Below are 17,624 nucleotides of genomic sequence, written 5' to 3'. Positions count from 1 at the left end.
CCATTGGAAAGTCTCCTGGGAATCTCACAGGCATCTATAATACCAATGAGTCATACCAGTAACAAGGGCAATTCATGAAAGGCTGAACCACTAAAGCATCCCATTGGGCAACATCCAGACAGGTACATGACCAAGAAATCCAAAGCCTCAGTCTGTTGTTTACTACTTATGTATCTCAGTGTAGGGAGAGTCTTGTGAAAATCTCACAAGGATCTTGTGAAGATCTTGGGCATCTATGAAGACTCCCGCTCTCTAAGAGAAAACATTGATAGACCAACATGCATGGGGTTTACATATAGGAGATCACATCTGCTCTCACTGCAAATGGCAATGGTTATGTCCAAAGGGCAGAAACAGATATATTTCATGCCTGCGGATAAATCAATCCCAAGAAAAGAAAACAAGATGACTGACGAACATTATTTGTGTCAACCATGCTACAACCCTCCGAGACCCAGGAAAGGGTAACTTTTTTCCAGGTGCATTGTTTCAGGCTTTGAAATTTTGTGGCCAAGCATAAGTGTCTGCTAACTGTTAATGGACACCCAAAAGTGTCAGCCCTGGGGCTCATGACAAGCCCCAGCCTCTTCCCCGACTTAAATCCCAGTCTGCAATGCTGGGGTTGCTAACTCTTGCCAACTATTCTCATCTTTACTCAAGGTACTGTCACCATGGCTCCCACATATGACTGAGAAGTAGACCTGTTCTGTCCTCATGTACTCCTCCCATCACGGAAGTGGGCAAGACCCCCTTACAGAATAATTTCATCACTATGAAGAAGCTACGTTTTGAGAGGACAATTATCAGTGGAGGAGATAGTATCAAAGATACTATAAAAGATCAATTTCTTATTTGGATTCTCTTTTACTTATGCCTGTTAGGAGCTGTTATTCCCTACAGGCAGGGTTGACTCTAAAATTACTTGAGCAATACCACTGATAAATATCAAACTCACTGGGACAACTACCTAGATTGTTCATTTCCAGCTGCATTTAAGATGGCAGCATTATTTCTCTTCAGGTCTCTTTGTCCTTCCGGTTCTCACTTATGTCAGTAGCACAGCATATGGGCCTAATGTAGAATGATATCATCTAATAGTTTGGTCCTGGCATCTAGGTGGCTATGTCTTGGCTGAGTCTGGCCCAGTGTAATTCGGCTCCCCAGCCCTGACTTCCCTGACTGGCACTATGGAGCATCTGGGCTGGAAGGACATGGGCAAAAGACAGTACCCATTTAAGAGAACATAGCTATCAAATTGCAAAAGTGACCTGCATTTCTATGGTTACTGTGACTTGAGTGCTGTGAAATGGTAAGAGAAGAAAAAAAAAAAAGATTTGTCTACAAGGTGATAGGTCACAAGCAAGAGAGTAAGACCTTGTCAACATCTGTAGCATACCCATTTATTAATGTCTATCATAATAGTACAGGACCGTGACATCTGCTAAAATAGTCTTGTAAATAGACCTCCTGTACTGAAAAATCGCTTTCCGGTATCACTATAATTAACGCCTCTTGACAGTTTTATCATCCTTTCATTCTATGTGCGTATCCTAAGTATCTTCTGTGTTCAAGACACTAGGCTAGACACCGCACTATGCAGCATCTTCAGACAGGACATGGGAAAAGCCTTTAGGAGTTCACAATTACCATCAGTGCTTCTCTTGATTTTAGTCTAAAAATCTTTCTTGCTCCCTACTTTCTCACAGTCAGCTATTTGCATCTCCCCAAAGAAGATTCTGTTTGGCAAAATTTTCAGTAATGCTTTAGAAAAACAATAGGATTGCCGAAAAAAATTTTAAATGTTTTCCCAAAGTTCCCTATTCCTACTCCTGCTGTGCCTCTGATCAATGCTCTGGAGGAGATGGTTCTACTCCCCATAAGTGCATGTGGTCTAAATGAAGGCATTAAGCCCATGATGCAAAGAACTGACTTTCCCCAGGTTTCCACGCTCATTGCTCTCCACAGGACAGGAAATGTAGCAGTGCACTTCCTACATGTTGTGAAGATGAACACATTGTGTTTCTACAGACGTGTTTATCTCCAAACACTGGCTTTCTAATCACTGTGTATCCAGTGGAAGAATCAGAAAGTTCAAGTCCTGCCAGATGGATTCAGGGCAACTCAGCAGCAGCAGCTTTAGCATGTAGCCTCAGTCAGGTCTTGCAACTTTTCATTGCCCCCATCCTGGAAAAGCAAGTGTTGTAACAGAAAAGGCATAACCATACTGACAGATGGGTCTGAGGTGACAGCTCACATCTGCCACTTCTGGGTTGAGCTCATTTCATATTACTTATGCCAAGACTTTACTGGCGTCTTTCCAGTTCTTCATAAAATGGGAATTACCACTGTAATATTTACAGTTCAACTCACTGGTCAAAGGCCATTGGTAGGTCTGTCACTGTTACTCTCAAGCAGAAACTGTGAAAGACCAGTGAAAACACTATATGCCGGCATCTTTACCATAGCTACTTCCAGAATGATTAATATCATGTTCCTTGTTTCCTCTCTCTTGAAGCAACGCTAACACCCAGGAATTTAACTCTATCTGCTCTCCAATGATAGAGATCCCTCTTGATTCCAGAAGGGGAAAGGAATTCTATGCTGATTAGCTTCTTCCCCTTCCGTCTATGTCATCAAGGCTGATTCAACATCTAACAAAACATGCAATTTTGAAAAGCCTCCAGATCCCTTTACAAGTGATGGCTTTCTGAATACATTGTTTGCTCCTCAAGAATTTTAGTCAAGGGGACCCAGGAAAGAGCCTCTGAAATTGTCATTTTTAAAAAGTACCAAGGAGGTGCTGATGCTGCCATTTCAGAGACCAAACTTTGAGAAAGTTACTGATATAAGTCATCTCCAGACACCGTTAAAGAAACAGATAACCACACACAAGCAGTTGCAGGATGTATGAGTCACAGCCCGCTGTACCCATTCCTTTGGTTGTTTATGTCTTTCACTGAAATAACTTACTAGGACATAAACATCAAGGCTTCTAATAATGTAAATGTATAATATTTGTGAAAAATAACTTCTGTAGTCGTAACAGACACTGTCATTAATAGTCATTAATTTTATATTTGGATTAATTCACAAATCAGCAAATGTTTTCTTTAAAAGTAAGAGAATAAATTTTTGAGAGGTCTCAGTGGGACCTTCAGTCTCTACTACAAACTCCCAACTCTACCTTTAATGTAGGAAAAAAAAAAAAAAAAACAGCATAGACATTGAACAATACAATAGCTTCAACTTTAATTCAATACATCTTTAGTTCTACAGGTCATAATTTATCAACTTTTCCCATCACACTCAATGTATGTAGGAAGACATTAAAAGAAAGATGTGAATCCCTTATGATGTGAGGGACTTAAATAAGGAATCCGAAAATGGTCTAAGGTTGTCATTCTTGGATCATTGTGACCAGGTTGTGTCCCATTCCATTGTTGTTCACCTTGAACCCCTAAGCTGAGGCCTTTCATAAATTACACCCTATCTTATATCTCTTCATTCTCCTGTTTACTTATCTGGACCTGCTGTTTATCTAGCTCTAGCTGCCTTTTTCTTCATCTTTATGGAGTCCCATTATCTGTCTTCTGCATCTAGACTTGACTCTACAGCTTCACTTTCAAATCTGTGACTCACAGAGGCCTGTTTTACAACAGCAGGTCTGTGAATTCCCAGCTTTGGCTTCTCAGGTCTCTGACATTTCACACCTTTATAACCCTTAATAGAGACTCTGTAACACAAACATGCACATATGATATTTAAATATATATACTTTTACTGACATGTGATGTGTGATATGATAGTTAATATTAATGATTAAGATTAGAACAAAAGATCCTTTGGCTGCCTTAGCCAGATTATTAAGGAAAATGGGAATACATGGAAAACTGCTCCTTTTGAAACACTGCATCTTGTGAATTTCTTATTATTCAATAATTTCTGACATTGTGGTAACACACAAACATGTCACTCTACATTTTTTGACATAGCACACTCACAATAATAACCCATGATGTTTTAGGGACAAGAGGTAGTCCTTTAGGAAAGATGGTGAAGAAAAATGTGTGGTCTTGCAAAAAAGCATCCTTCTTGACCCTACTATCAAAGATGGTTCAAAATTCAGTTGAAATTTAGCCTCAAAGGTAAGATATTAGGAGATTAGGCCCTTAGTCTAACTATGGTCCTAGTAGGACCTGTGGGAGATCAATAATGTCAAGTGTGAACATAGGAATACAGCCTTTAAACAAAGGAGACAGTGTGATTTTGTAAGAGGAGAGAAGCCTGAGTCAGAAACTTCAGTTATCTTAAGCTGGCTTCAGAAGCTTCAGAGCTCCCAGTCCCCTAACCCAAGAAGAAAATTTCTACCAGATGCAATGGATTAATCTTGAAACTTCTAACCATTAGGAATGTGAGCTAAATAAGCACTTACTCAGTTTGTGTTAATTTACTTATAGCAAAAAAAAAGAAAAAAAAAAGAAAAAAGAAATATAGGAAGACACCATCTCCTTTCAGTGACCTCTAAGAATGTACATACCTCAGCAGGGGAACTATGTGATTCTATTTAGGTCTGTTCAGGTACAAATTAAATCACTGCCCCAAGGTGATAGGAAAGTACAGATCTCAGCCTCAAGGTGTTCAAAAGAAGGGGGTCACTGTAAATGTGAGAACTCAATCATGTGTCCCTCCCTCCCAGGGCAGCAGGAGAAGCTGAAGCTGAAGGAAAGCAATTAGCTTTGGTACTATGAATCACTACACTCCAACAATGGTATTTACTATCAAATCACAGATAAGAAAGTAAACAGAACAAATTCATTTTTGAATTCCTAAAGAGCCCTGAAGGATGTTCTACAGGATAGATAAGATAACAAAAGGAAGAAATCAACTCAACATTTTTAGTTAGAAAAAAAAGCATTGCAGCTTCCAATGGAACAGAGCAGTGGATTCTACAAAGGACCACCCCCTGTGCAAGGGTCCTTCTGTGCTATGAGTGAGCATATTGCCCAGGCTTTCTCTTAAATGAAGGACATCTACCACTCTAGAGTCTGCAGATTGCTAGACTCCCGGTAAATATCTTTCAAACATCTTCTCAGCGTCCTCACTCCACTAAAAATGCAGAAAGCCTGAGGGGTTCATATGTCAAGAGCAAATTGCAGAGAATACTGTACAATATAGTCACTCAGGTCAGCATGCCAGAGCACATTGTCCCCTCATTTCATTCAAAGCCTGAAGCCCCCCATTGCCCTCCATTGCCTTCCATTGCCTAGGGATAGAGTCTGAAACCTGCATCCCTTCATTGACTGAGGAGAGAGGTGCATGCTGTAACACTCAGTGCAATACTTTACTTTTATTTTATATTTCCATTTCTAACTCAGTTAACTGACCTGAAGAGAATTACAGTATTTCTAGTATAATCTAAACTGTCATTTGTTGCATGTGTCACAGAGAGAATTTCAATTTTCTTTCAGATTAGTATTTGCCCATTGAATATTTAATGGAAGAGAGAAATTATTTTCTCCTTTCTTGCTTACAAAAAATGTTCAAAATGGAGTTGTGAGACATTCTGAGAGGCATTTGTGTTGTCAAGATACTCTGTCCTTGCCAAATACTTTGAATATTAATTCCAAAACAGAAAGGATTTCTGATCCCCAATGCGCGTGCTCTAAGGAGGGAAAGATGCATTTGAGGCATACAATACTCCAAAGGGAGTTTATAAAGAGGGTGAGTTTCTCAAATACAAATCCAGAAACTTCAATGCTAACTTGAAGAAAAACATCTCTTGTTTGTTCTCATTCTCTCCTAAGGGTGCCTTAGGGGAACACTCTCTGTAGAGAAAATGAAATCTGTAGCTTGAATTTCTCTGAACAATTGAGTTGATTATCTAATGATAAACACAACTGAAATCCATGAATGACCTCTTGACCCAACATCATTATTTCTGGAAAATTAAGGAGAAGTGATGGTTGTAACTGAAATTTGTTTACATTCATACCTGTATGTACATGCTATACCAAAATATATATTTGATATAGCATATTTATACAAATTACATATTTACCATGTTATTTATATGGAGAAACAGATAAGAGGAGACGCCATAATCTTTTATGATGTTACATAGACATACTAATTTATATAATTATAACATCACTTGACACAAACAAGTCAAATGGAAAATTTTTAATATGAAAAGTAACTAATGTTTATATTAATTTTCACCTTACTCATATTTAATTGTAAGTTGGCTGCTACAATTTTCAATAATAACATGAATGGAATGGCATTTACATCATATACCAGACACATATCAATGCCATTGGAACCTGGCGATAAAGAGAAAACTACAAGATGTGTTTAGGCTCCCAGGAGACAAGCACAGTGATGACTCATGTTAATTGTGAACTTGATCAAACCCAGAGTCCCCTGGGAGAAGAGTCTGAGCATTCATTAATTGAAATGGAAAGACTTGCCCTTGGGTGAACCTATTCCCTAACTGGAATCCTAACCTGTATAAATGGCAAGAAGATATGACGAGAAGGATGTAACCATGCTCTGTGTGATGGCAGATGCAATATGACCAGTTCTTTCAAGCTCCTACCTTTGTGATTTCTATGACAGTAGACTATAACTTGGGATTGTGAACTAAATAAACCATTTCTCCCTTAAATTGCTTTTGCTGCATCATATTTTTTTAAATTTTTCATACAACAAATTTTATCATATCCTTTCATCTCCCTCGACTCATCCAGATGCCACCATGCACCCAACTTCATGGTCTCTCTCTTAAAAAAAAAAAAGAAACTAAATCAACAACAACAAAAGCACAAAACACTACAAAAAGAATCAAACCATGGAATCCATTTTGTGTTGAGCATAACGCCAGCTGTGGAGTGTGGTTGCTGTATCCAGCTGGAGAGCACAGATTCTCCCTCTCCTAGAAACTATGTACCCACCTCACTTTGTGCTTGGATTTTGTCTAGCATGAAACTTGTGAAGGTCTTAAGCATGGTTTCAGTCTTTGTGAGTTCATATGTGGATCAAACCTGTTATATCTGGAAGATGCTGTTTTGGTGAAATCATCTACCACCTCTGGCTCTCACTATCTTTCTGCAGCCTCTTCTGAGTAGATCATTGATTATGAGGAAGGAATATGATTTGGAGCTGGCTATTCCAGTGTCTTTTACACTCTGGATGCTGTCCAGTTATGAGTCCCTATGTAAGTAACTGTCTACTGCAAGAAGAACCTTCTTTGCACTAACCAGTGGTATAGAACTACAGCATTAGGAGTCATTTTATTGCTGTCTTCATTTAGCATAATAATACTAGTAGGGTTTTCTCTAGGGGCATGACCTACCTAGTCTCATTATTCTATAGTCACAAAAACAGGAGAAGAAACTCTGACAATTACATAAAAGATTCTGCATGACTCTTTGACAAAGAAAAAGTGGATTGGTCATAAGAAGATTGGTCTAAATATTTTAAAATTTGTTAGGGATCAAAAACAACCCAGACAATTAAGCAAAAGACTCCCATACCTCATGAAATCAGTTTCAGAACTGCCTATGGCACAAGTTGGAGAGAACATAAGAAAATCCTCCTGCTAGTAATAACATTTCAAATTGTTAGGCAGAGATTAGGCTGTGTCTGGGTAAAATAAGGGCACTGGTGAGGAAGAAAGGAATGGTCTGAAAACTATGTACTAGTTAAAATATGTCTATCATTTTCATTATTTTATTGGGATGGAAAAAATACAAAGGTTGAACAGAAAGAAAGTCTTCACAGTAGTCCCTAGGGGGAAAAATGGGATTTTTCTTTTAAACTTCGAGACTACAGAAACCAAAATCTGATTTGTCTTTCCTAAAGCAAATGCTATTATTACACAGAGTCAATAGGAGAGTCTTGATATCTACTTTGAGGAAGCATTGCTTGTTATCTATCAACAACTCCACTGGCATGCATATACCCCATCTCTGAAAATCCAGCTCTGTGCTCCCTCATCAAACCACATCCAGATTATTCAGTTTGTCCAATAAACATTTGACTAATCAGAACACGTCCAGAGAATAAACCTAGGCATCAAAATGTGCTAGCAATATTATGTAAGAAATGACTAAAATACTTAGTAAAATACATCTTGAAAAAGAAAACATTGGGGAAAATGCTGTGTGTTGTTAAATGTCTGAAAAGCCATTTCTTTTGGACAAAGCAAATTTGTTCTGCTGATATGCAGTATAGGATAAGTATGGTGTGGACATAACTTAATGTAAAACAAATAGCTAGAGTCATTTCAAATTCAGAATAGTTACTTTGTAACACAGTGAGCATTGATTGACTAGACATAGTCCAAGTTAGGATAAACACCAACCAATGGATATTATAGAAGATATCAAGATGTGAATGCTTAGGACTCACAAAATCTACTCCTATTCAACACTACCACATTTTGTCTGCAAAGCATCTCCATAAACTCACTGCCAAGTGGTCATTTATTCTATGACAGTCCACAATTGATGGAGTGCTATTTAGGAAGTTCTTTCCAATACCTATAGCATGTTTGCCAATGACTGATAAGTGGAAGTTGGTTAAATTAAAGCTTTCTGCACAGATAAAGAAGGAATCAACCAGGTAAGAAGGAAGTCAACAGAATGGGAGAAAATATCTACCAGCTATACATCGGAGAGAAAATTCATATCCAATTCTGATTCAGGCAAAAAAATCAAAAATCAAACAAAAGACTCACCAATGGCCCATTTGAAAAATGGGCATGGGACCTGAATAGAGAGTTCTCAAACAAAGGAGAAAATGACAAGGAAATATCTTAAAAAGTAATGTTCATTATTCCTAATAATCATGGAAATGCAAATGAAAACAGCTTGAGATTTTATTTTTCTTATTCCAGATCAATGAAACAGCCAATGACAAATCCTGGAGTGGATATAGGAAACCAAGAACCCTCGTTCAATGTTGCAAGAATTACAAACTGATCCAAGTTTTCTAAAAATAAATCTAGGGAATTCTGAAAAGGCTAAAAAAATATCTACTATATGACCTAGCTAAACATATGTCCTAGCTTGACATATGCCCAAAGGGTTTAACAGACTATTTCACAGATATTTGTTCAGCCATATTAATTACTGCTCTGTTCTTAAAAGCTAGGAAATGGAAACAACATAAACGTCTTGCAACCAGCAAATAGTGAAAATGTGGTAATATACACTATGAAATACAATTCAGTGTTAAAGGAAAGTGAAATTATCAACTTTGTAGGCAAATGAATGTAAGAAGAGATGATCATATTGATTAAGGCAACTCAGAGCCAGAAAGACAAAGCTGGATGATCTCACTCAGAGTCCTAGCTCCAAATCTTCAGAGGTGAGCACATAACCTGTAGTAACTACAGAAACCAGCAAAGAAAAATGGGACCATTTCCAGGAGAGGGCTGTTGGGAGAAATAGAGAGGGGAACAGTTACATATAAGTGATCTAACCAAGAAAATGGGAAAGGAAGACTTTGCAGAGGGCAGTGGAGAGGTAAATAGAGAGGAAGATGAGGGAAGTATAAAGAGGAATATCAGGATACAAATGATCTGTTAGGGGGAAAATGTGATTCTTTGGGGAGGGAATAAATACAGAAGGTGAGTGAGGTAAAGGGAAATAGAATTCAAGTGATAGGGAAATGGAGAAGGAAGGCTCTTCAGGAGGGAGGAAACAAATATGAAAGAAATGAGTTGAAAGTAAAATAATAATAAGAGTGTGTCCAGGGAACTGGAGAGATGGCTCAGTGGTTAAGAGCATTGACTGCTCTTATAGAGGTCCTGAGTTCAATTCCCAGCAACTTCATGATGGCTCACCACCATTACAGATCTCACATAGGATCTGTAATGGGATCCTATGCCCTCTTCTGGTGTGTCTGAAGACAGGTACAGTGTATTCATATAAATAAAATAAATCTTTAAAAACAACAACAGAAAAGAGTGTCTGAAAAGACACAAGGAATTATACCATTATCTACTTACCTTAAAAGGCTCTATAAAGCACATAATTCTGTGTATTTATACACATATATAATTTTATTGAGCTTTGTGAGAAGTTTGGACTGATAGTACTCCCTCCAAGAGCCAAGGATCTCCTTTTAAAATTCCAATACCGGAGATAAGCCCTCTTTTTGAGTTGTTGGCCAGAACTATCAAAGAGATGCCCAAAATATACAGCCTATTGCTATTAACCTTGTTTGCCTGCCATACAGATGTGGAATGTAGTCCCCTAATGATAAGATACTATGCACTTTAGAAACATGGCCCAAAACCACTGAGCTGGAGCTGACCTCGATGTCCCTTCCATGAGGACTAGCTTGAATGGTACTAGTAGATGTATCCTAAGTTTCCAAATAAGAGTCCTATCTAGCTATGATGACTATAAACCACACCAATGACCGGCATGGTTTCTTAAGGGTACAGCAGTGGCACACATACCATCGTGTATAGAGGGGTGGTTCTAATGCTTTGATTTAAGCAGGAATCTGAGAAGGCTGTTGCTGAAGGTCCTTGCGCCCAATTAGTTCTTGATCAATCAACAAAGATGCCAGCAGCCAATGGCTGGGCAGAGAGAGTCAGGGCTTCCAGGTTCTCCCAGGCTAGAAGAAAGTGGGAGGAGAATCGAGATTCTTGTGGAAGAGAGACAGAAGAGACTCAGAGCTACAGGGGAGATCTTACAAAATACAGGCAGAAAGGGAAAGCAGCCCATGGAAGGGCAGCCCCAAAGCATCTTAGGCAGCAAGACCATTGAGCTTCACAGAAGGAAATCAGTCAACTAAGCTGAGGGAAGATTTAGAGGTGTTAAGCCAGGAGTAAAATTAACTGGGCAACTAAGTTGAGGGAAGACTTGGAGATATTGAGCAAGGTGTAAAGGTAAGGGTACATTTGTTGCAGGAAATATTAAAAAGGAACTGGATCCCTGACAGGGCACCGGCGGAGCACATGGCTCCAGCAGGGTGATCTCATCTCAGCGGACTCTCTGGCCCAGAGCTCCCAAGATGTCTCTACCTTAGATGTCTCTTAGTTCCCTTGGCGGGTTGCTGCCATGCCAGCCCCATGCAATGACTGCCCACCTCGTGGTTAGCGGTCACAATTCCCAGTAACTCATTAAAATCTAAACTCTAGAAGCTTATAATTAATCAGTCCAATTTATATATCAATAAATTCTCAATTCATAAGATGCCAACACAAAAATTTTAGAGCCAATTGCTAATGATACAAGCTGCCCACCTAGATTAGACAAGTTATCCCAATTATTCTATCCCAATATAATAATATAGCTACCTGTGGCTAATTAAAGGCACGCAGAATCTGCATCATCCTGTTTGTCCTCCATTTTGCTTCCTTCTCTACCTGTGTCCTCCGACTCTGCCACTCCTCACTCTGCCTCCCTTTTCCCGGTCCAATCACAGGCTTCTTGTTGTATAAGTAATTAAATTAACTGAACAAGGATAATCCTGCTACACCCACTCAACAAGAGAGAAGCCATGCTTGGTGCTAGAAATCTAGCTAACTTTTCTCAGTATAAATAAAGACCATTACAGAAAACTACAACCTTCAAAATGCACAGTTGTGGAGTCCCAGTTAATACATGTATGAAAACATTCCTGTTCCTATCAGCCATACAACATTGAAAAAGAGTAGAAAGGATGATTGTAAGAGCCAGAGTATCAGGCAGTTTGCTGTAAGATTATTTCTCCTAATCTCAGAAGTTATGCCTATAAAATTTCAGAGCTCTGACTGTCCAAATGTGACATTGTTATGCACCAATTTTCTCCAAACTGAAATATTTCTCCAAAAAGAGGATGAAGGAGTCTCAAGGCATTTAAGAAGCAAACAACTCACAAGTCTCAAATAGTACCTGATGTTAACAAGAATCATAAGCCACCTCTTCAGTATTACGGAACAAGTAAAACTTGCTGGGAAAGTGACTCTCTCCAACTGAGCTGCTTGAAAGATAACTGTCTGGCCTGTCAAGCTGCCTATAAGGTACTTAGCAGTCTTTGCAGATGCAGCCTTTATGAGTTATCATGTAGGATGAGACACAGATACCTTTGAGTTGACCCTGATTCTGTAAAGTAACCCTTCACCTGTACTGCTGTAAGTAACTTCAGCAAACACAGTGGTTCCAAATTGGACTTTAGTGGAATTATTTTGTGTCGGGGGGCCGACTTTTAGCAGAATGCGGCTATCAGCTTTGCAGCCATCTTGAGCCATATACCCTGACATGAGACTTGGATTACAATAGCCTACAACAGCTGAGCACACTCCAATAATCTTGGTTTAGATACCTTGAGATTAAAGGTGCGTGAGATTAAAGGTGTGTGAGATTAAAGGTGTGTGACTTAAGAGTATGATTTAGAAGTATAGAGATCAGAGTTAGAGACAAGACCTAAGGGCAAGATTAAAGGTGTAACTTAGAGGCGTGGCTTAGAAGTAAGACATATAAAAGGCAGAGGCAGACAGTAGACACATCAGACATTAGGGAGACACAGTGGAGAAGAGACATCAGACACAGCAGACATTAGGGAGACACAGAGGAGAAGAGACATCAGACACAGCAGACATTAGGTAGAAGACACTTGGCTTTAGAGAGAATCAGACGAACCAGACATTAGGGAGACACTTTTAGGAGACACTTCAGAGAGTACAACTTGGACTACAACTTGGAGTAGGAATTAGACATTAGGCACTTGGAACTTGGAAGAAGTAACTTGGAACTTGGAGGCACTAGGAACTAGGAACTAGGAACTCAAGACTTGGAACTTAGACCAGGAAGAGAGACTGAAGAATAAACGGGATTGAATCATACTCTGTCTGGTCTCCATTCTTTGAGTCTGCCCTCACTCTCTCACTCTTGCTGAACCCCGACCCTTGGACCGGAGCGGCAGCTTGGGCCGGGATACAGTAGCAGGCAAACGAGGGGCGGCCCGGGCCTCAACATTTTGCTTGGGCCGCGACATTTTTTGGCCGCCCCAACGTGGGGCTGGTGTGGACCCCAACATTTTTTTGACTAGTGCAGTTCTCAACAATTTTGGTCTCTTTGGTTCCTTATCTGGAGTAAATTCGTATTTCCCCAAGAGACACCTCCCTTTTTGCCCAACATTCTTAAATCTTTCATTAAAAAAAGCATCAGATATAACCACTACTGAAAAATTCTGAATTACACTCTTGGACTAAAAAATGGATACATAAACACACACACACACACACACACACACACGATTATAATATCAATGTTCTCTATAAAATAAAATAAACAGTATGTATTATGTGCAGGAGGCAAAAAGAAGTGTGCAGTACCTGTTTCTAGTAGCTTGGGGGATCACTATTCATTTCCACTTCCAACGATGTGAGGGAGAAAATGTCCAGTCAGTCTCTATACATTACCTAGCTTACATATCTCTTTTTCTTAGAACCAATAGCACTGAACAGAAACAGAAACATATCTGCAAAGGAAGTCCTGCTACACAGAGACTGATAATTCTCTAAGCTCCTAAAGCATTTTCTTGTCCTTTCCTGAGAGTTGACAGGGGATGCCTTGTGATTGCTTAGATCCTATCATGATATAAGGATAGAAACTAAGATCTATACCAAAGAAACTTTTCATGATGGAAGTCATTAAAATGTAATATGTGTGTTTTGTTCTCTCTTAAATGTAAATTAGAATAAAGGATTATGAAACTAAAAAGGGGTTAAAGGCTGAACACTGCAGTCAATGGTTCCTTTTGTATCTCATACAAGCATCCTCATAGACCCAGGGTATAATGGAACCTAGTCTCTGTGCTTTCATTGTAATGTTTTGTTTACCAGGGAAGAATATTTTCAGTGTTAACAAAAGCAAACCCTAAGAAAACTCACCAAAACCACCACCACCAACAAAACAAACAAACAAACAAAAAACCCATAATGCTAGTACCTGACCACATACTAAAAACAGAGTATGAATTTGTATATGGGATATGGGCACAAAAGGTAATTTCCCCAAAGGGGGAAGAAATGATGAGAAAGAAGGAAAAAAAAAAAAAAAGCTGAAAGACTTTCAGAATGCAAATTAATGGCTAGAAGATATTTTATAGCTACCTGATGTTCATTGGCAGCCTGGAGGCTTATTTAATGCAAGATCTTTCTGATCTGTATTTAAATTAGCCCAAACTAAATCACCAGAAGAAAAACTGTGGACAGCTTGAAGGCAAAGGGATAGAATATAGACCTAAAGCTAACATTTTCCAAATAGATGGAGAGTAGAACCCAAGAAAAAATGAAAAAAGTAAAAAAGGAGGATTTGAGGCTCTTTCTTTTAATCACCCATCCATCTTCTTTGTCACTATTGAGCACCTATGATGCATCGGAGCCCTGGCAAACAAATGTGGAGGAGAATGCAGACATACAAAAGACAACCTTATAACAGGGACATCTCGGGGACAAAATGAAAGAGCAAACTCCTCTCAACATGAAAACCAACATCAGCACCACAAGTGACAATATTTTCTCAGTGTTGTTCCAGGAAGCAGACATTTCTGTCAAGAAGCCACATAGTGAACTGAGCAAAGCAATGAGGCTTTGAGGGTGACTGCAGCCAGCCGTAACCACTCATCTGAAAGCAATAGGTCTTGGAGCATCAGTAACTGTTCTGATCATGACAAGTGTTGGAATTAGTTCATTTCCCTTCTATTTCTTGCAGAATGGTCACAGGCTTCAAAGACTTCTAATTTCTATGTCTACTATCTTCTGAAGATGAATTTGTTGCAAAGTGTGTTTTTATAACTCACTTTGATAAAAAGAAACAATAGAAGGTCCACTCAAGTAGAAACTCTTTGTACATTTAGCGTACATACACTGAAGAAGTTCACATGCTACTCCCAGAATGAACTGTTTAATAATCCAGGTGTTACATTCACATTAAAACTTCACATATGTGGCTTCTTGTCATTCAAGCAATCCAAAGCTACAAGCATCGTTCCCCCTTTCAACAGTCAGAATGGGGCTCAGATGACAGGAAGACATCAATGACTCCCTATTGGACCTGAATCCCAGGCTACTCACATCTATCTCATCTGGGGAGGGGCAGAGTAGATGAAATAGAACTGGAGAGCTCAGAGAAAATGCCAAATGGATTTTTAAACAGGATACAGAACCCCTGGAAACCAGGCCAAATACTCAACATCTGGCAGATATCCAGAACAACTTGTATAAAGAGGTAATTCTTTTCCTTGGCTTTTACTCCATCTGTCAACCAGAATAAAAAAAAAATTATTTGATGATAGCAATAAGAGGATAATAGGTATAAAAGAATGATGTGTGCTCATTGTTTTAAAGATAAAGCAAGGACAATAAAAATATATAACATAAAACAAAAGAAATAAACTATGCATTTTTTTTAACTCAGGGACAAACCTAGAAGGATGACTACCACAAGGAAAAAATTACTCATCTGTGAAGAGTTAATGACCTACAAGCCTCATGTACCAAGAGAAACTCCCTACAGGAAGAGAAGACATGCCAGCAATTAAGAGCAAGGAGTGCCTGTCAAGGGATCAATGTGTCATTAAGACCTCCCTAGAGAACTCCTGGCAAGTGTGGTGGTTTGAAAGAAAATGGCCTCAACTAGAAGGTGTGGCCTTGCTGGAGTAGGTGTGGCTTTGTTGAAGGAAGAGTGTGACTGGGAAGAACACTTTGAGGTCTCAGATGCTCAAGCCAGACCAGTGGCTCACAGTACTCGCCTGCTGCCTACAGATCCCAAAACAGAAAGTCTAACGAAGACAGCAAGGATGCCAACATGCCAAATACCTCCACAAAAATTTATGAACTTTGGAAAGCAGAAAATACTCTGCAGACGAAAATATTCCCAATCAAAAGTTCCCTTTTCTACCCTACAAACCCCAGGTCCCTGGTAATCTCGCACTTGGTATCCACTTTCACAGAGAGATTGCTGCCCTCATTATTCTGATTAAAGGAAAACCTGCTTCCATAGAGTTCATCTCTTCTTTCTCTTACTTGCCCTCAGAATAAAGTACAACTAAATAAGAATAAAGAACTGAACCCCAAGAACTATTTACATATACAAGTTGTAGTTCACCTTTCAGTATGAAATAAAGATATTCAAAAGGAAGCAGTAACAGAACATATATACTTGACATGAGTTTGCCCCAGAGGAAAATGCCTGGAGAGAAAAATAAAGATATAAAACAACAAAAAGTTTTAAAATTAAGAATAAATTATGGTAGAAAATAAATGCTACTATAAAAATACAGCTATAAGAAATAAGATATGCTACAAACTTATCAGATGGTTTTACTATGACTCTCAGATGTAACTGTCTTGGGTTTTTTCTTGTACTTTCACTGAGCTCAGAATGTACTGAGATGTACTGAGACTTTACTGGACAAACAATATAAAAAAATTGCAACTCTTTTGGTGTACTTTGCCACATTGTCCTCTTTAACTTGGCACTGTGTTACAGCAGTTAAGAGGCACATCTAGCTCATCTCCTTTTTCTCCAGGTTTAATACTAAAACTCCCATGTCAGATGGCCCAGAAGGAATAAACCAGGAACTGGTCCTTCCAGCCATGCCCAACCGACATAAGTTTGCCAGTAACAGAACAATTTATGCGCAGAGAAATATCAGAATTGGAAGAAGGACCAAAGTGCTAGAAGGAATAGGTATCATCTAAAAGTGAAGGATGCTAGGCAAGGCAGACATTTCTCAGCAGGGAGCACGAGCCATGGCTGGAGAAATATTTGATTGTCATAACATATAGAGTAGGAAAGAATGTGAACTTTTTACTTACAGAAGCCAGAGATGATTCTGAACATGCTACACTACACTGGAGAGCCCTATGAATAAACCTATACTGATAAATATATCAGCAGTGTGGAGATTAAAAACCTCTGGTTTAGAAAAAAATAGTAAAATCAAACACAAAGTGCTAAATGGAAAAGTACTCAACTATCTTATTAACACTGTCAGGTGACCTAAAAAGCTATATCCTATATAAGGAAGATCTCATAAAATTAAGTGATGAAATTTAATAGAAGTAAGTGGAATGAGGCTTTGCTGACCTATACAAACAACATAGGATCAGGAAAAAAAAGTTATATCATGAGGGCACTGTATTTTTAAAAGAAATTAAAATTAAAGGAAATATCATATGGAGAATATGTATTCCTTAGAAATACCCAGAGGACATATCACCATGAATAAAATAGATATGATAGCTAAATATCAATAATTCCCAGCATTTTTTCTTAAATATCTAGGGAGAATTATAACCAGTGTAAAACCCAGGCAATTATCTTACTATTTCAAGAATGTGCTCATATTTCCAAGGAAAAACACACAGATAAAAGATATAAATGAATGATATATGAATAAAATTGAAACTATCCTACAACTACATGAAAAGATGCCCATGTAAATGAAAGAGTAAAGTCAACTACAAATTATTATTTTGCACAAATCTGAAAGAATTAAAGGATTTGATCACATGTACTATTTTGGGAGATACGGTAAAAAAAAAAAAAAAAGGAGAAAACATTTTAAAATTCAGACAGAACTTAAATTGCTTTGGCTTTGGAAAAACAGCCTAA

The sequence above is a fragment of the Arvicanthis niloticus genome, chromosome 14 (genome assembly GCF_011762505.2).
Source record: "Arvicanthis niloticus isolate mArvNil1 chromosome 14, mArvNil1.pat.X, whole genome shotgun sequence".
Lineage (NCBI taxonomy): Eukaryota > Metazoa > Chordata > Mammalia > Rodentia > Muridae > Arvicanthis > Arvicanthis niloticus.
The sequence above is the reverse complement of the archived record's forward strand: the minus strand, read 5'-3'. Positions refer to the sequence as shown.